At 39.0% G+C, this 24,374-nt stretch overlaps 1 protein-coding gene across 13 annotated transcripts in view; it reads left to right on the forward strand.

The window, feature by feature from the left end:
• ABI1 (abl interactor 1) overlaps positions 1–24,374 on the forward strand; it is a 129,863-nt gene that overhangs the window by 55,133 nt on the left and 50,356 nt on the right. The gene's annotated exons all lie outside the window — the stretch shown is intronic.

Consider the following 24,374-nt stretch of genomic DNA (forward strand, 5'->3'; position numbering starts at 1 on the left):
ATGTTGTGAAAATAGTTTACTCCTTTTTGTTGCTGAGTGATCTTCCATTGTTACACATTTTGTTTGTTCACATGTTGATGGACATCTGGGTTGTTTTCTGGTTTCTCTATTACATATAAAACTTCTATGAACATTTGCATACATGGCTTTTTTTCCTTTATTTTTTTAAGTATAGATGATTTATAATGTGTATATATATGTGTATGTATATATAGATATATACACACATGTATGCACACTTTTACATTCTTTTTTTATTTTTATTTTTTTCCCATTTAAAAAATTTTTTATTGAAGTATAGTTGATTTACAAGTTGTGATAATTTCTGCTATGCAACAGAGTGATTCAGTTACACATATACACACATCCATTCTTTTTCAGATTCTTTTCCCATATAGATTATCACAGAATATTGATTGGGTAGAGTTCCCTGTGCTGTACAGCAGGTCTCCATTGGCCGGTCATTCAGTATGCAGTGTGCATGTGCCAATCTCAAATCCCCAGTTCACTCCTCCCCCACCCCACCTGTCTCCTTTGGTAACCATAGGTTTGTTTACAAAGTCTATGAGTCTGTTTCTGTTCTGCAGTAAGTTCACGTGTATCTTTTTTTTTAGATTCCACATGTAAGTGATACCATACTGTGTTTGTTTTTCACTGTTTAAATTCACTTAGTATCTCTAGGTCCCATCCGTGTTGCTGCAAATGGCATTATTTTATTCCTTTTTATGGCTGAGTAATATTCCATTGTGTATATATATTCCAACACACACACATCTTCTTTATACAGCATATATATGGGTCTTGTTTTTGTATCCATTCAGCCAGTCTATGTCTTTTGGTTGGAGAATTTAGTCCATTTGCATTTAAGGTAATTATTGATATGTATGTTCTTATTGCCCTTTTGTTAATTGTTTTGGATTTGTTTTTGTCGATTTTCTCTGACCCTTTTTCTCTTGGCCTTTTTTCTTACCTTTCGTTCTCTTCTTTTGTGGTTTGATGACTATCTTTAGTGTTGTGTTTGAATTTTGGTTTGTGGTAACCATGAGGTTTTGATATATGAGTCTATATATACACACAAGATTGCTTTAAGTTTCTGGTCTCTTAATTGCAAATGCATTTCCAAGATTCTGCCTTTGTACCCTCCTCTTACAATGGCTGCTTTTGGTGGCATATTTATGTGTGGATGATTTCCTACCTTTACTCATGTTTGCCTTTACTGGTGAGCCTTCTCATTTGTAATTTTCTTCTTTCTAGTTGTGGCCTTTTCTTTCTGCCTAGAGAAGTTCCTTTACTATTTGTTGTAAAGCTGGTTTGGTGGTGCTGAAAATTCTCTTAGCCTTTGCTTGTCTGTAAAGGTTTTGATTTCTCCTTCAAATCTGAAAGAAAGCCTTGCTGGGTAGAGTATTCTTGGTTGCAGGTTTTTTTCCTTTCATCACTTTAAGTATATCATGCCACTCCCTTCTGGCCTGCAGAGTTTCTAATGAAAAATCAGCTGATAACCTTATTGGGGTTCCCTTGTATGTTATTTGTTACTTTTCCCTAGCTGCTTGCTTGCTTGCTTGCTTTCTTTCTTTTTCTTTCTTTTCTTTCTTGTCTTTCTGTCTTTCTTTCTCTTTCTTTCTTTCTTTCTTTCTTTCTTTCTTTCTTTTCTTTCTTGTCTTTCTGTCTTTCTGTCTTTCTTTCTTTCTTTCTTTCTGTCTTTCTGTCTGTCTGTCTTTCTGTCTTTCTTTCTGTCTGTCTTTCTTTCTATCTGTCTGTCTTTCTGTCTGTCTGTCTTTCTTTCTGTCTTTCTGTCTTTCTTTCTGTCTGTCTGTCTGTCTTTCTTTCTGTCTTTCTTTCTTTCTGTCTGTCTGTCTTTCTTTCTGTCTTTCTTTCTTTCTGTCTGTCTGTCTTTCTTTCTGTCTGTCTGTCTTTCTGTCTGTCTGTCTTTCTTTCTGTCTGTCTGTCTTTCTTTCTTTCTGTCTGTCTGTCTTTCTTTCTTTCTTTCTGTCTGTCTTTCTTTCTTTCTTTCTGTCTTTCTGTCTTTCTGTCTGTCTGTCTGTCTTTCTTTCTTTCTTTCTGTCTGTCTTTCTTTCTTTCTTTCTTTCTTTCTTTCTTTCTGTCTTTCTGTCTTTCTGTCTTTCTTTCTGTCTTTCTGTCTTTCTGTCTTTTTTGACCGTGCCTGTGGCATGCAGAAGTTCTCAGGCCAGGGATCAAACCTGAGCCATAGCAGTGACAATGCCAGGTCCTTAACCTCTTAGGCCACCAGGGAACTCCTACCTTTATCCATTCATTTGTCACTGGACATTTAGGTTGCTTCCATGTTCTGGCTGTTGTAAATAGTGCTGCTATGAACATTGGGGTGCATGTTATTTTTTCAAAGTAGCGTTTTTGTCTTTTCCAGGTATAAACCTAGGAGTGGGATTGTGGATCTTACAGTAACTCAACTTTAGTTTTTTGTTTTTTTTTGTCTTTTTGCTATTTCTTTGGGCTGCTCCCGCAGCATATGGAGGTTCCCAGGCTAGGGGTCCAATCGGAGCTGTAGCCACTGGCCTGCGCCAGAGCCACAGCAACGCGGGATCCGATCCGCGTCTGCAGCCTACACCACAGCTCACGGCAACGCCGGATTGTTAACCCACTGAGCAAGGGCAGGGACCGAACCCGCAACCTCATGGTTCCTAGTCAGATTCATTAACCACTGCGCCATGACAGGAACTCCATCAACTTTAGTTTTTTAAGGAAACTCCATGTTTTTTCCATAGCGGCTGCACCAGTTTATATTCCCACCAACAGTGTAGGGGAGATTTCCCTTTTCTCTACACCTTCGCCAACATTATTTGTAGACTTTTTAATTTTTATTTATTTATTTATTTTTTAAATTTTTTTGTCTTTTTTCCATCTCTTGGGCCGCTCCTGCAGCATATGGAGGTTCCTAGGCTAGGGGTTGAATCGGAGCTGTAGCCACCGGCCTACGCCAGAGCCACAGCAACGCGGGATCCGAGCCGCGTCTGCGAGCTACACCACAGCTCACGACAACACTGGATCCTTAACCCACTGAGCAAGGGCAGGGATCGAACCCGCAACCTCATGGTTCCTGGTTGGATTTGTTAACCACTGAGCCATGACGGGAACTCCTAGACTTTTTAAAAAACATTTTTTAAATTATAGTTGATTTACAATCATAAATCTATTCTATCAATTTCTGCTGTACAGCAAAGTGACCCAGTTATACATATGCATACATTCTTTTTTTCACGTTAGACTTTTGATGATGGCCATTCTGACTGGTGTGAGATAATATCTCATTGTCTTTTTTTTTTTAGTTATATTGAAGTATAGTTGATTTACAATGTGTTAATTACTGCTGTACAGCACAGTGAGTGATTCAGTTATATGTATATAACATATATATTCTTTTTCATATTCTTTTCCATTATGGTTTATTATTGGATATTGAATATAGTTCCTGTGCTATACTAGGACCTTGTTTATCTATTCCGTATATAATAGGGCCTCTACTAATCCTAAACTTTAAATCCTTCTTGCCTTCACCTCCCCTTCCCTTTGGCAACCATGAGTCTGTTCCCTTTATTTGTGAGTCTTTTTATTTCATAAATATGTTGCTTTGTGTAATACTGTATTTTAAGTTTTATTTTTTTAATGGCTGCATCTTTGGCATATGGAAGTTCCTGGGCCAGGGATGGAATCTGAGTTGCAGCTTCAGACTATACCACAGCTGTGGCAATCCAGGATCCTTTAACTCACTGCCTTGGGTGGGGATAGAACCTGCACCTCCTCAGTGACTGGAGCTGCTGCAGTCGGGTTATTAACCCACTGTGCCATAGTGGGAACTCTGTGTTGTATTTTAGATTACACATATAAGTGATACCATATGGTATTTGTCTTTTCTCTTTCTGACCTACTTTGTTTACTATGATAATCTCTAGGTCCATCCATATTGCTGCAGATGGCATTATTTCATTCTTTTTAATGGCTGAGTATCATTGTAATTTTGATTTGCATTTCTTTAATACTGATGTTCAGCATCTTTTCATGTGCCTGTTGGCCATCTGTATGTCTTCTCTGGTGAAATGTCTATTTAGGTCTTTCGCCCATTTTTTGATTGAGGTATTTTTTGATATTGAGGTATATGAGCTGTTTGTATATTTTGGAAATTAATCTTATCGGTTGCATTGTTTGCAAATACATTGTCCCATTTCTTAGGTTGTCTTTTCATTAAGTTTATGGTTTCCTTTGTTGTGCAAAAACCTTTAAGCCTATTTAGGTTCCATTTGTTTGTCTTTTGTTTTTGTTTCCATTATTCTAGGAGATAGATACAGAAAAATACTGCTAACAGTTTGTGTCAAAAAGTGTTCTGCCTTTGTTTTTCTCTAGGAGTTTTGTAGTATCTGGCCTTATATTTAAGTCTTTAATCCATTTCAAGTTTATTTTTGTGTATGGTATTAGAAAATATTCTAATTTCATTCTTTTACAGGTAGCTTATTGAAGAGACTATCTTTTCTCCATTGTATATTCTCGCCTTGTTTTTTGTAGATTAATTAACCATAAGTGCATGGGTTTTATTTCTATCCTGTTCCATTGACCCATATGTCTTTTTTGGTGCCACTACCATACTCTTTTCATGACTGTAGCTTTGTATTATAGTCCGAAGACAGGGAGGCTGATTCCTCCAGCTGCTTTCTTCTTTCTCAGGACTGTTTTGGCTATTTGGGGTCTTCTGTGTTTCCATAAATATATTAAAATCATTCATTTTAGTTCTGTTAAAAATACCATTCGTAATTTGATAGGGATTACATTGACTGTATAGATTGCCTTGGACAGTATGGTCATTGTAATAATAATGATTTTTCCAATTCAAGGACATGATACATCTTTCTATCTGTGTCATCCCCACAAATCTTTTAATGTCTTGTATATTAAAATAATAAAATAGAAATAATAAGAAACTGGATTCTCATATCTATTTTTGCATTCATTCTGTTGTGATTTGTTCTTTATGAAGAAAGTCTGGCTTCACAGAGATACATAGACATATAAAGGCAGGATCTTGGAGACCCCAAGGGTCATTAGATCACTTTGGAGGACGATTATGTTGTGGGGTTATTACAGTTTAGTCTCTATGATATATAGTTCCAATATAATATACTGGCTATCATACTTCCATTTAAATTTTTTTTTTCTAGATTTGTATTATATGTTCACCTGTAGTTTCTTCTGACTCTTTTTTTTTTTTTAAATAAGTCTTGGTACATTTTTAGTGACTTTAGCAATATTTTTGATGCTTTTATGCATAATATCAAGGGATTTCTCCTAATCCATAATGGCCTGTTGATATTTATTTTAAATTCTTAAAGATGTTTCTCAGCCAGTATCTGAAAGGTATTTCATGAATTTCAAGATTAAGCATGCTTCTTGTCTTTGACACTTGTCATGGGCTGAGTTGTGTTTCCCTAGAATTCGTATGTTAATGTAAATAACCTCCAGTCCTTCAGAAAGTGAATATTTGGAGATAGGGTTTTTAGAGAGGTAATTAAGTTAGAACGAGGTCATTTAGATGGGCCCTAATCCAGTATGATTGGTGTCCTTACAAGAGAAGATTAGGACAGAGATGCAAAGGAGGAAGACCATGTTACAGCATAGAAAGAAGAGGGCCTTTTACAAGCAAAGAAAATGAAGAAACCAACCCTGACAACATATTGATCCTGGGGGTAATCTTGGACTTCTAGCCTTCAGAATTGTGAGAAAATAAATTTCTATTGTTTAAACCACCCAGTCTGTAATACTTTGTTATGGCAGCCTGTTGTGATTTTCTTGGCTAGGAGGGCCTAAGGCACTCACCCGACCCCTGTTTACTCATAGCGAGTCCCTCAGATTAGGCCACTGTTACCGCTGGACCTGTCCTCATGTTCTTATTATGATTTAGGACCACCTCCGCAAAACCCATTAGGGAATTCTGAAAAATGAGATTTGTTCCTCACAGTTCCTGAAGGGTACATGGCGTGTCCAAGGGCCACGTCCGGACCACACAGCAAGGTCACAGGTAGAGAGAAAGGGAGCAAGCAGGGACTTGGGGTCTGCCTTTATTACGATATCTGAGGGTGTGGTGTCTGGGGTTTTGTTGGTTCACTCTTGATTTGTGAATTTAAAGAGTAAGAATGAAAATCGAGGTCAGGAAGGGAAAGACAGAGTCATTTTTTAAGTAGTCAGTTATCTGGGTTAACCAGCACTTTTTAAAGGGGAACTTTATGAGTTGGGGTGGCCTGGCTTCAAATCTAGTTGTTTTGTGGATAGCTCAGCTAGCAGTATGTTTATTTGAGATGGATGTCTTTGAAATAGATACCTCAGCAATCAAACGGTTAATGTCATTCTCTTACACTGTACAGCCCTAGCAAGCTAATGAAACACTTTTATGTCATCTTTAACACTGTTACTTTTATACTTCAGCTATTATGATATAAACTGTTCATTAGAATCTGAAAAAAAATGGTGGAAAGATACAATGCAGATTGTTGAGTGTCATTTAAAATGAGAAAGCATCGCATTTTTAGTTAGTACCCAGTGGCAAGGAACATGTCAGTAGCACTCGCTTGATTGGCTGATTTACCATGAGAAAAATATACTAACTGCCCTGTTCAGTATTCTGATGGATTTATATGCACATCCAATATTTCTAAGATGCACTGTACTCTGCTAGACTGAGTAATGGCCTCAAATATATTTAGATCCTAAGATCTGGAAATATGAATGTTATTTTATATGACAAAAGGGGCTTTGAAGATGTAAATTAAAGATCTTGAGATGGGGAGATTATCCTGGATTATCCAGATGTGCTGTGAATATAATCACAAATGTCTCTATAAGGAAGCAGAAGAGGATTGGACACAGAAGAGCATAATCTGGAATAGTGGTGAGAATAGAGATGATGAAGTGGTGACAAACCAAGGAATGGCAGGAGCCGGAAGCTTGGGGGGAAGCAAGGGAGCAGATTCTCCCCTAAAACCTTCTAAGGGAGCTTGGCTCTCTCGACACCTTGATTTAGTCCTGTAAAACTCAATTTGGATTTCTGCTCTCCAGAGCTGTAACACAATAAGTTTTTGTTGTTTTAAGCCACTCCGTTTCTAGTAATTTGTTGCAGCAGCATTGGGAAACTAATACACATTCTGTAAGAAATTGATCCTAAATGTTGTATTTATGTGAATTTGTGTGAATCTGTGGTAGAAGTTGGTTCTTGTCATCGTCATGATATGGATTAAAAAATATTTTAAAAAGGATACTATCCTTAATGTCATGAGGAAAAAAGAGGAGTTTGCGAAGTTCCCGTCGTGGTGCAACAGAAACAAATGCGACTAGGAATCAAGAGGTTGCGGGTTTGATCCCTGGCCTCACTCAGTGGGTTAAGGATCTGATGTTGCCGTGATCTGTGGTGTAGGTCACAGACGTGCCTTGGATCTGGTGTTGCTGTGGCTGTGGTGTAGCTCTGATTAGACCCCTAGCCTGGAAACCTCCATATGTGTCGGGTGCGGCCCTAAAAAGACAGAAGGCCAAAAAAAAAAGAGCAGTTTCCTAACTTTCCTATCAGAGTCTTATTATGAAATAGTATTTTTTATCTTCAACTTTAATATCCAGCCTACACAGTTGCTAACTTTCCACTGTTTTTCTTGTAAACACTAAGGCCCAACAATCAAGTTTCCTTACTTCCTTTTTGGAGGGAGGACATCTTTTATTATTTCAGATTAATGAAGCATTCTTGCTTTAATTTATCGTTGTAACAAGGTAAATTTATGCAGACATCCCAGTTAGTGAGCTAAAATGGGATATAGATTTTTCTCTGGGTGTAAGTACACACTGCAGAACATATAAATGTTTATTTAAAAGAGCTGAGAGACTAAACCTTGTCTTGGCACAGTAAACCATCTTACTATTATCTAAAATAAAATTCTCTCACTTACTGTATGAATAAACATTTTATATTCTGGCAGGACCCTTTGAGCAGCTAGCACAGTACCTGGTATTTTATATGGGCTTTCATGTTAGTTGAGGGAATTTTTAAATTTTAATATGTATTAGACAGAATCTGTAAATTTTGGCATTAAAAATATTCTTTATATTCTAAAATTTATGATACATAGTTATTCCTTTCTCTTTCCATTCCTTCTTTGTATGTATATATGTATATGCTAACATGTGATTTGTACATTTAAAAAATATATATAAGCTAACATGATTTGTATCATTAAAATATGTAAACAAGCATAACAATAACTAATCTTGTCTCTGCTATTATTCGTTATGATGCTAGAGATTTATGCCATCAGATTACTAAATATTTTAGGTTTATTTGAATTAACAGTCTGATACTGGGATCACTAAGCTATGATCCATATGGGCTAAATCCAGCCCTTCCCCCAGTTTTTGTAAATAAAGTTTTATTGGAACATAGCAGTGTTGCTTTTTTAACATACTGCTATGGCTGCTTTCTCCACTATAATCACATAATTGAGTAGTTATTACAGAGACCATTTGGCCTACAAAGCCTGAAACATTTACTCTCTGACTCTGTCCAGAAGTTTGCTGAGCCCTCATGTAGTATTATACAAACATTTACTTAAAGGAAAAAAAAATGTTCTTGAGGTTTGATAGCAGTTTCTCTAACTACTTGCAGTAACTTTTTTTTTTTTTTTTTTTTTTTGGTCTTTTTGCCATTTCTTGGGCCGCTCCCTTGGCATATGGAGGTTCCCAGGCTAGGGGTCTAATTGGAGCCGGATCTGCGACCTACACCACAGCTCATGGCAACGCCGGATCGTTAACCCAGGGCAGGGATAGAACCCGAAACCTCATGCTTCCTAGTCGGATTCGTTAACCACTGCGCCACGATGGGAACTCCAGTAACTTTTTTTTAAGGTAATTTTTCTGCAGGTTGATTTTGCTGACTTTTCTGAGTGAACCAGAAATTGTGAGGAATGGGGCTTGAGCAGATTGCCTGATGATAGTTCATTCTACAGAGTTTATGGCTTCATCCCTTCTATATCATCACAATATAGAGGTTAGCTTTATAAGAAAGGATGGAAGAAGCTTCTTTAAGGTTTGGTATTCTGATGCCAGCTGGCTTACTGCAGTATGATTCTGATACTACCCCCCTGGAATCCATACTGCCTCAAACCTCAGATGCTAAGGGCAGGTTGGATCCCCATTCTGTCCACACTTTTGACCAACTGGTCACAAATCTGGGAAAGATTCCCACAGCTCCCCTCAGATTTGTTAATTTATAGAACGACAGAATTCAGAAAAGCACTATCTTCAGGATTGCAGTTTTATTTTTAAAGGATACAGATCAGGGCCAGACAAATGAAGAGATACGTAGGACAGAGTGTGAGATGGTCCTGAACACAGAGCTTCTGGGCCCTCTTGAAATCAGGTCACCCTCTCAGCATATTAGTTTGTTCACCAGCCAGGAAGTTCAACCGAGCTTCAGTGTCTAGGGGTTTTTTTTTTTTTAACCAGATATAGGCATGATTGATCAGATCATTGACCACATTATTTGAAGTCAGTCTCCAGCTCTGTGCACCCCCACCCACCCCCCCAGATGTCTGGCTGATTCAAAGCTTCAGCCTTGTAATCACATGGTTGGTCTTTCTGGTGACCAACTCCTTCCTGAGCCATCTCCTTAGCTAAACAAAGACACCCCCATCACTGGGAAAATTCCAGGGGCTAGAAGCCCCCTCTTAGGAACCAGGGACAAAGGCCAGTTAAATTTTTTATTATGCAGTAGAGCAAATTTGAAGTTTTATGGCCTCAAATAGTTTAATAAAGACCAATAGATAATAATGTATTTGTGATTGAGGCTGCAATTTAATTCATATTGAAGTTTGTATAAAAGTCATGTTGGAGGGTTGCTTTGTCAGTTTGTTTTATAAACAGTTTTTGCTGCTATAGAACATTAGATCAAAAGATAAAGTTTGTACAAAGTTTCTCAAAACTACTTTTCATATATTGATACTTTTAGTATATTTAGATAAGTAGATTTCTCAAATTGATAATTCTATAAAAAGTCTATTTAGCATTTTAGATAACTGAAATTCCTTATTTTAATTGTATCAATGGAAATCTTTCTAATATATGGTCCTTGTTTTATATTTACATGTACTTATGGCAGTCCCACTCCTCCCTGCCCTCTTCCTTCATGACAGAATTTGTAGGTTTTCTACGTAAAAAATAATTTTGGGGGACTGCAGATTTGGGTGAATAACCTCAGAATATATTTTCCTTTCATGGTTCTCACATTTTAAGGCAGATCAGATTGGGGTCTGCACTAGTAAGACTGATTTGGGAAAGATGGGTATCAAATCTTTGGTTTCTGTATTCCCTTTTTCTTCCTTTTTGCATCTGTTTCACATACCACAGCTACCCTGGAATGGTCTTTTTTATGCAGTGTTTGTGTCTAGATATGGTTCTAGGACTCTTACTGTTTTCTCACAATTATTTCCAGTTGGTGAAGAAAGGGAAGATAACTGTAGTGTTGATGTATATTACAGGTTGGTAAAATATTGTAAGTAAGGCTTACATTGATTCTATGATTTTCCTTTTTACTTATTATTAAACCTTTTATTATTATTATTATTTTTGGCCCCACCTACTATGTATGTATGGAAGTTCTGGGCCAGGGATTAACTCCGAGCTGCAGCTGGGCCATCTGTGCCACCGAGAGACCACACTGGATCCTTAACCTGCTGTGCCACAGCGGGAACTCCTCCTTTTTATTTTTAAATGACAGATGGTTGTATTTTTGTATGTTTTTAAAATGCTGTTACTGGCCAGTAAAATTAATAGCAGTACTTTTTCTCCCGCCTTCCTTCCTTTTTTGTCTACTTGTCTTTCAGTCTGGCTCTTCTGTCTTTTTATTTCTTTATTTCTTTATTTTGCTTTTTAGGGCTGCACCTGCGACATATGGAGGTTCCCAGGCTAGAGATCGAATCAGGGCTACAGCTGCTGGCCTGTGCCACAGCCACAGCAACGCCAGATCTGAGCCATGTCTGCAACCTACAGCACAGCTCTCGGTAACGCTGGACCCTTAACCCACTGAGCAAGGCCAGGGATCAAACTCACAACCTCATCGTTCCTCGTCGGATTCGGGTTTCTGCGTCACTATGACGGGAACTCCTTTTCTGTCTTTTTAAAACAACTTTCTGATGTGTGAAATTCACAGTTACAATAACCCAGGCTGTTCCATATCCTAATCACCATCTAATACATGCATACACACAAACCCACCATCTCACCTTTGATTGAACACAGAATGAGAGTCTTGGACGTCAACCTTAGAGGACCAGAAAAGTTATTTCATTTAGGCTAATGAGAAGGGGGCAAAGTTATGATTTTAGTTTCTGTTCTAGAGTAAAACAGCCAAGCATTCTTCCTGTGGTAATAATGAGTAATTCCTCTCAATTCCAGCCTTCCCACAGGTAATTGAAACTCTGGACAAAATAAGAAAGACACACAGACTACCTGAAGAGCAACCAGTAGCAGGCAGAGACTCAGGGGCAGGGTGTGAGTATTCAGTGCTTGGGAAAAGGAAAATAGCCCTGGTGGCTTTGCTGTTTTTGTAGCCAGTTGATACCACACAAGGCAGTTAAAACTCAGGTTGAAAACTGTACCCTGCTTGGTGAACCAGAGGGCAAGAGTTCATGGTGACAGCAGCTAGAAAATGAGAAGAAGAGACCGGGGGTTGGGGTGGGGGTAGGCACTTTTTAGTAAAAGTTTCCCTGTGTCACAGACTGACCCTGAACCACGCATGTGTGGAGCAGACTGCAGTAAACCCAGCCAAGGCCAAAAGAGCTGAACAGAGGTTTCAGCTGCTGCCCTCTAAGAGGAAACAGTTTGGAGTTTCAGTCCAGCCAAGTTTACTCTCAACACATTTCAGAGGACTATGGCAGTATTGAGTTTGCATAAGGTATCGTTTACAATGTACAGGATATTTATAGTTATTAGACTTATGAAGAAATGGGTAAATATGACTAAAGCTCCAAATCAAATTTAGATGTTTGTCAGATCAGCCCTTAGATGATATAAATGTTGGACAAGTAAGTATTTTTTTTATTTGACCAATTCTGAGTTCAGGGACTTAAAACTTTTTATTGTTGAAGGGAATTTCAAAATACCGATTCTAGTTTCGTTCTAAAGTTTTTTCTCGGAGTTTCTGTTGTGGTGCAGTGGAAACAAATCTGATTAGTATCCGTGAAGATGCAGGTTTGATCCCCGGCCTCACTGGGTTGGGGATCTGGCACTGCCGTGAGTTGTGGTGTAGGTGGCAGATGCAGCTCAGATCCTGCGTTGCTGTGGTTGTCATGTAGGCCAGCAGCTGTAGCTCTTATTCGACCCCTAGCCTGGAAATTTCCATATGCCATGGGTGTGGCCCTGAAAAAATAAAACATATATATACATATTTTTGTCACGTATCCTAACTTAGACCTAACAAGTCTGCTAGTCTCTTGGACTTTCCCTCCTTCTTCTTGTGCTTCCTTCCCTGTAAAGAATTACTTGTTTGGTTAATGTATGAATCAAGGTTCAGGAAACAGAAACTGCTCTAGGTATTTTAAGTGGAAATCAGGTCTCCATGAGTAACTCCCAGAACTTGAAGAATTGATTCACTGTAACCCCTGATGATGCCATTGGAATTACTGAAACTGATTCAAGGATTTCAAACCAAGAATCAAAGCGTCTGCCACTGTTGTTGCTGCCTCAGCTGTCTCTTGATACTCACACAGCTGATGATTGAGCGTTGGGACTTGGAGTCCAGCTGTTGCCTCCACTGCTGTGGCTTTTCAACTCCCAAGGAATTAGAGAATGGATACTGAAGCACTGCTTTGGGGAAAAAAACAAAATACAAAAAACAACTCATTTCCCAACTTGTTTGCCAACAAAAAGTAACATAAAGGGGCAGTAAGAGATGTCTACCTCACTTGAAGTTTCCATGTCCCGTGAAAGTGTATTTCGTTGGCAGACACGAAATTGCATCCAGAGCCTAGCTTTGAGAACAAATGGATGCTGTTTTTAGCTTATTAGCTTCTTTAGGAAGGTACTCTTGGGCAGGGGTGGGGGGGTGGGGAGGCTGAAATGAAGATGAGTGAGCTAGTCTTGCAGCATACATTGAAGTTATCCACACTCCCTTAGCCCTTGGAGCACATGCTAAATGGTACATTTGCTATATGGCACTATTTTTTGTTTTTGTAGTAGGGGCGTTTTCAAAAGGCAGCATATTGTATTATTATTCAGTTAGAAAAATTCTAGAACCTATCACTTAAACTTACCATATACTAAACGTTCAGTAAGTGTTTATTAAAATTTCTTTTTGGGAGAGGTTGGTCTGTATACTGTTAAATACAATACATGGAAGTATTTTTTTTTGTTTTTTTGTCTTTTTGCTATTTCTTGGACCGCTCCTGTGGCATATGGAGATTCCTAGGCTAGGGGTCCAATCGGAGCTGTAGCCACCGGCCTACACCAGAGCCACAGCAACGCGGGATCCGAGCCACATCTGTGACCTACACCACAGCTCATGGCAACGCCGGATTGTTAACCCACTGAGCAAGGGCAGGGACCGAACCCGCAACCTCATGGTTCCTAGTCGGATTCGTTAACCACTGCGCCACGACGGGAACTCCTACATGGAAGTATTAATAAACACTTGAATAGAGAAAAAATTCCTGTGAGCATATAGTTTGGGTGGCATTGACCATTTTAGTTGACATTTAAGTTGGGGTTTGAAGGGAGCCTGTGCACTTATCATATTGACTTAGAGTTTCAGTGCATTCCAGCCTGAGATAATGGCATTAGACATAGACATGATGGCTTGTTCAGGGTGATTTGAATGTAGGTTTTGTTTGGAATGAGGAGTGTATACTTGGAGGTTAGTTTTGGAAAATGAATTGAAATTCTAAATTACAGTTCATTTCGCTTTGATTTAGTTTCATTGCTGGAGCTGAGTGATGACTTGTGTTATGTTAAGGGAGTGGATATAGCCATTCACTTCTTCTCTGCTTCTCTTACCTGCTTGGTGGCAAATACTCAACTGCTGAACAGAGCAGTGTGCTTAACAGAAAAAGAGAGTGTTAGTTTTCCCTAACCATGGTAGATTGATGTGTTTAAGCCCGGAAGCAAAGGAGGGTATCCTTTGGAAATCTGCAGTCTCTGTTCTTTACTTTCAAGGCAAACAGCAGGCTTTCCTGTCTCTGTTCAATATGCTTTTTGGAGAAATGAATCATCCAAGCCCACATTCTGCCTCAAATAGTCCATTGGTGGTGTTGAGGAAGCAAACATCCAAACCCTTCCCAGTTGATCACAAAGTTTGGGCTAAGCCATTTTTTAGTTCTGTCCTAACAGTATAACAAAGGAATGGTTTCATCTCATTTAGAATAGGGCTGCTTTTTTCAAAAAGGGACTTTGGAACCCTCCTTCTGGTCTGATTGTGAGTAGTTTCTTTGGGAGTCTCTTTCCAGATCTTCTGATCTTTTGGTTGTCCATAAGCCATTTACTAGGTTACAGCTGGAACCTTCTAATCAGCTTTTGAGTCTTTACAGTTGCCTAATCCTATTTCAAAGCCTGGAGATGGTTTTTCACTTCCTGTGGTTTAAACTTCAGATACCTTAGCATGGCATAAAAGGCGCTTTGGTATGGTCTCTTCCAGCTCTCATTGCATTCCTGCCATGTTCGGCTTCTTGAAGTGTTCCAAACACAGCATGCAGTTTTGTGCCTCTTGGCTTTTCTCTAATCTGTTTGTCTTGCTTGGAATTAACTTTGTGCTGTCTCTCTTCTGCTTAACTTAAACAAGCACCATCCAGAGTCTTCACTGATCAGCTCAGGGTAAAGTAACTGACTCTTTGTACTGTGCCATCTTTCTTACCTGTTTCTGCTTTTCTCAGTGACTTGAGGTACATGTTTGTCTCCCTTCTTCCTCTCTCTCTGAAGGTGGAAGACAATGTTTTATTCATCTCTATGTGAATACTGTACACTGAACAGCTGCCACAGGGGCTCCTCATCTCTGGATCCTCAACACGTAGTAACTGAAGCTTAAGAGGTAGTTTGAAAAGGGGTGTGTGTGTGTGTGTGTGTGTGTGTGTGTTTTGCCCATGCCTGTGGCATTTGGAAGTTCCTGGGCCAGGGATCTCACAGGGATTGAACCTGCACCACAGCAGTGACAGCACTAGATCTATAATCTGCTAGGCCACAAGGGAACTCCTGAATTTTTTCTTTTTTCTTTTTTGTCTTTTTGCTATTTCTTGGGCCGCTCCCGCGGCATACGGAGGTTCCAAGGCTAGGGTCGAATTGGAGCTGTAGCCACCGGCCTACGCCAGAGCCACAGCAACGCGGGATCCGAGCCTCGTCTGCAACCTACACCACAGCTCACGGCAACGCCGGATCCTTAACCCACTGAGCAAGGGCAGGGATCGAACCTGCAACCTCATGGTTCCTAGTCGGATTCGTTAACCACTGCGCCACGATGACGAGAACGCCCTGTTCTAAATTTAGAAGTGTTTTATCTCCATCTCATCCTTGTTGCTTTTATTTGTAGCACGTGGCAAATTGAGGATTATTTATTTGTATGTTTACTTATTTAATGCCTGTTCCTTCTGTTAGAGGTTAAGTTTAATGACAGAAACCTCATCTGTTTTGTTCATCACTGTGTCCCTAGGGTCTCCCTTAGGGTCTGGCAGGGAAGAGATCCTTCAGTCTTTAAATTATCAGTGTGGCACTTGAGAAAATCCATAGTCCTTTGTGAATAGGATAGAGATACCAATGTTGTTTTTAGAAAGTTCTCCATTTCAAAGGAAGAGGAATATACCCTAGTATAAATATTGAATTATCAGTGATTTGGTTCAGAATCTTAAATGGTATGCTTAATACAGTCACTTGAAAATATTTTTGCCTGCCTGTACCCTGAAAAAGTCCAAGTGAGGAGAATTAAAAAAAAAAAAAAAAAGGCTGAAGTCGATTAGAGCCTGTAATTAGGTATTACCAGTGTGTTTGCATTCTTTTCCACACTCGTATTCTGCCTTGCAGTTCCTGTGAAATGACCAGGCAGGAGCTGGTCAATAAATAAGAAAGAGAATTGGCTCTTACCATTAAAAAGAAAATTCCTGTGCCTATTACTTTTATTCAAAACCCACACCCACCTCTATCAGATGATAGCATTTCAATCCTTAAACTTTGCCTTCGGGACAGAGGCTGGATTGTTAAGGTGGTGTTGATGCAAGCATGATCTTGTCTCCCCTTGCCTCTTTCCTCTAGCTTCATTCCTTTCCCTTTCTGCAGACTCTGCTTCAAGCCTACTCATTCATTTCCTGTTCTTGCAATGTGCCTCTGTGGTGACTAGTCCATTTGCCTGAGATGTCTGTCTTCCCACTTCTTTTGCCTGGCTAACTCCTGCCCATTCTTAAGGCTTCAGCTTAATCATCTTTGCCTCATGGAAACCTTTTCCTTGGTTCCAGGAGGCTAGGCTTGGTCTTGCCTGGTACTTCCGTGCCTCCTCTTACCTAGCAGATAACTTCGGTATGATCTTCCTGATCTCTCTCCCTCATGTTTCTGCCTTGGGGGGCTTGCTATATGGATTATCCCAATGGGCATCCGTGTCATCTGTCTTCCGATAAAATGTAGCCAGTGTGGAAGTGGGCAAGTTGGAAGCAGTGAGGAAGGTAACCTTAGGATATGTATTTCCCTGGTTTCCTCCCTGTGGGCTGGCTGGGTCCCAAGACAAGTCATTATTCCTCTCAAGTGGCCTTTTCTGTGTGACTTTCTCTTCCCACATGTAATCTCTCCTGGCCTCGTCCTTTTGGATTTAGGAGTGCTGTTCCTGTGGCTGACACTGGCTTTCTGTACTTTATTTTCTGTTCCTCTGATCCCCACCATTCACTTATGTTTAGTTCCTCTCTATTATAAATGCACTTTGAATTGTTCTGATAGGAATAGTTCATCATTTTCTGACTGGAAGTCTGGCTCATACATCACCATGTGTTATTTCTGATGCTGTCACCCCCATCCCCCATTTTTGCCTTTGCTCTCACATAGGGAAATAGGAGGCTCAGTTGGTGAAATTATAAAGCACCCTCTTTCCACTTTGGAAGGACAGTGCTACTTTTGTTTATATTATATATTGAGATTCTATGTAAAAGTTGATGTTAAATTAAAATTGAATAATGAAAAAGTTTAAAAATCACTGACTGAAAGGAAAACAATCTTAAAATCTTTTAAATAGCATTTAAACCTCTTGAAGAGGCCTGGTTCCTGCCTTTGTTTTTAGCCTCATCCAATCTTGATCTTTTAAATTCAGGGGAGAATAAATCTCTGCATGTATTGTTACTGGCATGTTTCACCTGGCTAATAATTTCCACTCATCCTTGAGGTCTTAATTTCAATTTTATTAAAGGGTCTTCCCCCCCACCAGTGCCCCTTTCTGTCCTGCCTCCCACTTGCACACATATTATTAGAATTCTCTGTTAATTGTTTTTATAGCATCCTATGCTTCCCTTTCACAGCATTTATTATTAGAATTACATAGTTAATTTGTCCTATTTAGGATCTGCCTTCCTTAGAGTTCAGCCCTGATCGTTTCTGTGTTCCTAGTGCCTAGTGTGGATGAATCCATTTATTCAAGAAATAAAAGCAAAGGAAGTTGCAGTAGAAGGTTACAGACTCTTTAGAACAGTTCAATGCAGTGACTTTAGGGCAGTTGCAATTTGTAACAGTTTTGAATGGGCCATCCCCTTTTACTTTCAGTTGATGAAAAAAAAATCATTGTATCTGTTTTTAAAGGGAAATCTTTCTTCCTTTTATCCCTCCACAGATTGATGGAACATTGATTACTAAATACCTCTGAATCAGTGAACCTAAAAAGTTTTGGTCTCATTTTTAAGATGAAGTAGTAAAGATGACTTAATTATTTTTGGAGGGGACAATTTTAAACAAACAGAAAAATTACAAGTATAGGAGAGAAAACTTTTTTATTTTGGGCTGTTTGGGAATCACTTGCTTTTATGGTGCCCTATAACTCCTGAATACTTTGGCGTGTGTTTTCTAGACACAAGTACATTCTACTGTATAACAATAATATAATCATCAAAATTAGGTAATTAACATTGATAACATTGCTACCATGTACTCCTCAAATCTATTTAAATCTACCAGTTGTTTAGCAGCTTTATAGGAAAGGGATCCAGTTCAGAAGCATTCAGTTATCATGTCTCCTTAGCTTTCTTCACTATGGAACAGTTCCTCATTCTGCCCTTGACTTCACCTGACCTTGATACTTTTGGAAATTACAGGCCAGTTAATTTGTAGAATATCTGTCAATGTGAATATGTTTAATGTTTCTTCATGATTAGATTTATGTGATAAGTTAAAACATGGCTTTTTTGGAGGCTTTAGCTTCCTATTTAAAAACTACTTTTGTTGTCTTAATTTTTTTTTTTTTTTTTATTTTGCTATTTCTTAGGCCGCTCTCGTGGCATATGGAGGTTCCCAGGCTAGGGGTCGAATCAGAGCTGTAGCCACCGGCCTACGCCAGAGCCACAGCAACATGGGATCCGAGCCCCATCTGCAACCTACACCACAGCTCACAGCAACTCCGGATCATTAACCCACTGAGCAAGGGCAGGGACCGAACCCGCAACCTCGTGGTTCCTAGTCGGATTCGCTAACCACTGCGCCACGACGGGAAGTCCTGTTGTCTTAATTTTTTAAAGAAACTTTTTTTTTTTTTTCTTCCTCTGAAGTCTTTTTCTAAGTGTTTCTAGTCTTAGGGCTTGTAAATCCATAATAATCTTTTAGGATAGAGTGAATCTATAAAGAACGTGGCATGTACATCAAGGCCTAAAAATATTTTGTTACATAGAGATCCAGCAAAATTTACTGTCATAGGAATTTTTATTGCAACTAATCAGGAGTAATTTATTTTGCTGTATTTTGCCATTAAGATCATTTCAGCTTTAAAAATTCTTTGACTTCTGAATTGCAATGCAAGTGGTACTTGAGAACTTGGAAGACATAAAAATAAATATATTTAATTATGGCAGAACTTATTTTTAAAATAACCCTCTTGGTTAAAAACGAATTGTACACATTTTAGCTCTGAGTTTTAGCTCAATAATTTGAAAATCCAAATGAAGGCGGTTAGAATCACTATTCTATGCCTATTTTTAGTTATTTTTCCTTTTAGCTGGTTTCCTTTCTAGCCACCTGCAGTTTTATATGCAGTTGCACATATTCATTTTTTCTAAAACTGTCCCTACACCAAGCTTGGCATGAAAGTAGCTTCTCTAATGTTTTTGGTTTGTTCTTTTTTGAAGAGTAAAGTGTAAATTACAAAACTTTCATTGAGTAAGTTCATGTAAAAACATTTTTGATAGAAGACAACGTTATTATGGAATAAAGAACTCTCTGACTCTAAGGTTTTTAAAAATTATTGTTTATTTTGTTTTGTATTATTAATATACTGCATATTAATATATAGAAATCTTTTTCATTTTTTTTACTTTGAACTTTTTTCTGCTTCTTAAGATTTGTCTCTTGTAAGAATAACTGGATTTGAAAAAATAGAGTGTGATATTTCTTTTAACTGGGGCCTTTATTGCATTTACACTTAGTGTAGTGATATATTTGGATTCAAATGAACCGACATTATTTTGTACTTTTCATTCTTGCTGTTCTGTCACTTTCCCTTCCTTCCTTCCTTCCTTCCTTATCAACATTTTATTTTGGATTAACATTCTTTGGAAGACTTATTGTGTATGTGTGCATGCATATGTATGTGCACATGTGTGTGTATCTTGCCTCTTGCTTAAGGTGGATTATGTCCGTATATGTTTTATAAATTTTGATTGTGAGCTCATCTTAAGATCGTGTCTTTGGGATCTCTCTGTGGTGTAAGAGTACATTGATGAGATAAATTGAAGATAAATTCCTAGACAGTTTTGTTTTGCTAAGTGTTCTAGGAATACCACCATTCTAGGACTATTTAGAGGTTTGTACCTGAAAACCTCATAGGAACATGTTATACTTTCTTGGACAACTGCCTCCTCCCCTCCCCTCAGTGTGCGTGTGTTTATTAGTTTTCTAGAGGTGCTGTAACAGATTACCTCAAATGTAATGGCTTAAAAAACCCACTATATTGTTTTATATATCTAAAGCTTAGACATATGAATTGGGTTTCACTAGGGCCAAAATTGAGATGTGGACAGGATTGTGTTTCTTCTGGACATGCTTTTTTTTTTTTTTGGTCTGCCCTGAGGCTTATGGAGTTCCCAGACCAGGGATCAGATCCAAGCTGCAGTTGTGACCTATGCTGCAGCTGCAGCTGCAGCAATGCTGGATCCTTAACCTACTGTGCCGGGCCGGGGATCAAACCTTCAACCCAGCTCTCCCAAGATACCACCGATCCCTTTGCACCACAGTAGGAACTCCTCTTCTGGACATTCTTTGGGAGAATCTGTTCTCTTATTTTAGCTTCCAGAGGCCTCCTACTTTTCATAGTTGGTGGCCTCTTCTTCCATCTTCAAGCCAGAAATGGCCAGTTGAATTGTTTACACATGACATCACTGCTCAGCACTAAGTGTCCTTCCTCTCTCTTTCCCTTTTAAAGACCCTCATGATTACGTGAGCCCACCTCAGCAGTCCTGGATGGTCTTCTTTTCTCAAGCGCCTTAATCACAAATTTTGCTCTGTCACTACTTTTCCAGCTTCAGCAAGCTGAGGCCTTATATTTTGTTCCCATTTGGCATAAAAGTCTAAGCCCATTTGTTAGTGGCCAGCAAGCTGCTGTAGAATAGCTTCTTTCATGTTTTCTGATCTGTGTTTTAGTCCTCTCCCTTCTCCCCACTCTCCCTGGATTTTCTTTTCTCTGTTTAATATTGGATTACGAATTTTAAAAAGATACTATCATAGACTATCAGGAATGTTTAGGCAATTTGTAGTGGGAAAGTTTTCAGATTATCTAATGTGTCATATTGCCTCAGTTGGTATTCTTTATGTTAGCAAGACATTACTGAGTTTTAATAACACATAAAGTCTTATTAACTTTATTTTCCTACTGTCTTTTGATTTAAAATGCTTTTAATTTAGCCTCAAAAAAACCCCCAAAAACCCAATACCCAACCCAGAAAACCTCAATGAATCTTATCCGTGAACGAGCTTATCACTTAACTGTGATTAAAGTCAGTTTCTATAGAGCATTCTATTTTACTCTTATCAAGAGCTGTGGGAGTGGCCATTGTGGCACAGCAAAGGAATCTGACTAGGGACCATGAGCTTGTAGGTTCGATCCTGGCTTCGCTCAGTGGGTTAAGGATCCGGCGTTGCCATGAGCTGTGGTATGGGTCACAGATGTGACTCGGATCCTGCGTTGCTCTGGCGTAGGCCAGCACCTGTAGCTCCGATTAGACCCCTAGCCTGGGAACCTCCATATGCCATGAGAGGGGCCTTAAAAAGCAAACAAACAAACAAAAAAAACACCAACTTTTTTTTTTTTTCTTCTCCTGACCCAGCCTGTCTTGGGTTACTCTGATTCTGCTGTACAACCAGACCAAGAATTTCATACCACATCCTGTCTCTCTTCATTTTTTTTGTCTTTTTGCCATTTCTTCAGCTGCTCCCTTGGCATATGGAGGTTCCCAGGCTAGGGGTCTAATCGGAGCTGCAGCCTCCGGCCTACGCCAGAGCCACAGCAACTCTGGATCCGAGCCGTGTCTTCAACCTACACCACAGCTCACGGCAACGCCGGATCCTTAACCCACTGAGCAAGGCCAGGGATCGAACCCGCAACCTCATGGTTCCTAGTCGGATTCGTTAACCACTGAGTCAAGATGGGAACTCCGACATTGGTCTTTTAATAGTAAATTTTGTTGGTACTTGAGTCCTTTTAATCTGGGGATATGCTACTATATTTTTGGGATCTAGTGTGTTTCTTTTGTTTTCTTTCTTTTTTTTTCCTTTTTTAATGGCTGTACCTGTGGCATTTTGGAAGTTCCTGGGCCAGGGATCGAATCCGAGCCGCAGTTGTGGCAACAATAGATCCACAGCAAGAACTCTTAGCATTGTTTCTTTGATAATTTCTTTTCCTGTATGTTCTCTGTTCTTTTTTTCTAAATGTTCTATTCAGATATGAGACCTTTTGAATTAATATTTCAGTTCTGTTTTCCTTTCTAGTTTCTACATCTTTGGTAGACTTCCTCAACTCCAAATTCCATTGTATCAATTGTTTATATTGTTAATTTTTACTATTGTTATTATTATTTTTTTCTTTTTGGCCACACCCATGACATGCAGAAGTTCCTGGGCTAGGGCTTGAACCTGTGCCATGGCAATGATGTAAACCACTGCAGTGATAATGCCAGATCCTTAACCCGCTGAGCCACAAGAGAGCTCCTATTTTTAGTTTTTAAGAATTTTTTGTTACCTTTTCATAAGTTAGAGTCTATTTATTAATGAATGAATTATCTTTTACTGTTTACATAATATAAATCCTTTGCAAAAAAGTGTCCTGGTCTCTGCAGAATTTTTTTTTCAGGTTTTCTGTTTTATTTGTTTTAGGTCCCTCCCTGCCACTCATGCAATGCTGTCTCAAATAATCTGGTGATCCTTGGCTCTCTCTCTGCTTCTGTTTAAGAATGAGGAACTAAAATGCTTAAGTAGAAACTCTGTCTCTCTCAACAGAGACTGTCACTTGGTGGGGTGATTAGGCTATGAGCAAGGACCCCTAGATCTTCAAAATTCAGAAGTCTTTTCTTGTGCCATTCTATTTCTGCAGTGAAGAATTTTTGTAATTTCTTTTATGAGAGTTGTGTTCATGAGGAAAAGCTGGAATTCTGAGAATATGGTGAGTGGAAGGATGGGGAGCTCGACTCTGCAGTAAATAGACACTCAATTGTCCAGCTTTTTGCTCTGTTTCCTCACTTTAGAAAAAAAGCAGTGTATTGAAATTTAATTTATGTACCATACAGTTTACTCACTTAAAGTGTACAATTAAGTGGCTCTTGATATTTTCACAGAGTTACACATCCATCATCACAATGATTTTAGAATATTGTCATTACCCCCAAAAGAAACCCCCCTACACCTTAGCTTTCATTCCCCAATCCCTGCATCCTTTCTCTACCAGCCCTAAGCAATTAGTGGTTTACTTTTTATCCCTATAGATATGTCTGTTCTGGATAGTTCATATAAAAAGAAACTTGTAGAATGTGGTTCTTTGCGATGGCTTCTTTCACTTAGCATGATGTTTTCAAAGCTCTTCCATATTGTAATGTGTCAGTGCTTATTCCTTTTTATTGACAAATGATACTCTATTTTATGGATATATCAGATTTATTCATTTATTAGTTAATGGACATTTGAATTGTTTCCACTTGTTGGCTATTATGGATGACACTGCTATGAACATTTGTGTACAAGTTTCTCTGTGGGACATATGTTTTTACATTACATTGGTTATATACATACAAGTGGAATTGCTGTATCCTATGGTAGGTACTGTGTTTAACCATTCCGCAGAACTGCAAACTGTTATCCACAGTGGCTGCACCATTTTATATTCCCACTGGCAGTGTATCAGGATTTCAATTTCTTCACATCCTCTGGGGTGCTGTTTTCTATCTTGTTTTTTTTTTTTTTTTTTTTTTTTTTCCTGCTTTTTAGTGCCACACCTGCAGCATATGGAGGTTCCCAGGCTAGGGGTTGAATCAGAGCTGTAGCCACCGGCCTACGCCACAGCCACAGCAACGCGGGATCTGAGCCGAGTGTGCAACCTATACCACAACTCAGGGCAACACCGTTTCCTTAACCCCTTGAGCGAGGGCAGGGATGGAACTCAAAACCTTATGGTCACTGTCTAGATTTGTTTCCGTTGCACCACAAAGGGAACTCCCCATTGTGGTTTTGGTTCTTTTCCTCACCTTTGCAATCTAAAGAACCTGTTGCTTCCAAATTCTGAGCCTCTCAAGCATTTTTTTCTTTTAGAGTAAATTGCATTCATTTCTAAAGGTGTTTTGGGTTCTAGCTTCTTGTATTGTTCTGTTTAGTGATTATTCTGCCTCTGTTTGCTTTCTGATATTCCACAATTTATTGTTAGTTCTTGTCCACTGATTTTCTCCTCGTATTTCCGTTCATCAATATGGAGGGGAAAAATACATATAACATTGATAAATTGATTGTTTTGGCAGTCATTTCAGTGAAGTGTCAGGAGGAAGAGACAGTGTGTATTTTTATTTTTGTATTTTCAGGCCTCATTCACAGCATATGGAAGTTCCCAGGCTAGGGATCAAATCAGAGCTGTAGCCACCAGCCTACACCACAAACACAGCAACACTGGATCCTTCATCCACTGAACGAGGCTA

The sequence above is a fragment of the Sus scrofa genome, chromosome 10 (genome assembly GCF_000003025.6).
Source record: "Sus scrofa isolate TJ Tabasco breed Duroc chromosome 10, Sscrofa11.1, whole genome shotgun sequence".
Taxonomy (NCBI): Eukaryota; Metazoa; Chordata; class Mammalia; order Artiodactyla; family Suidae; genus Sus; species Sus scrofa.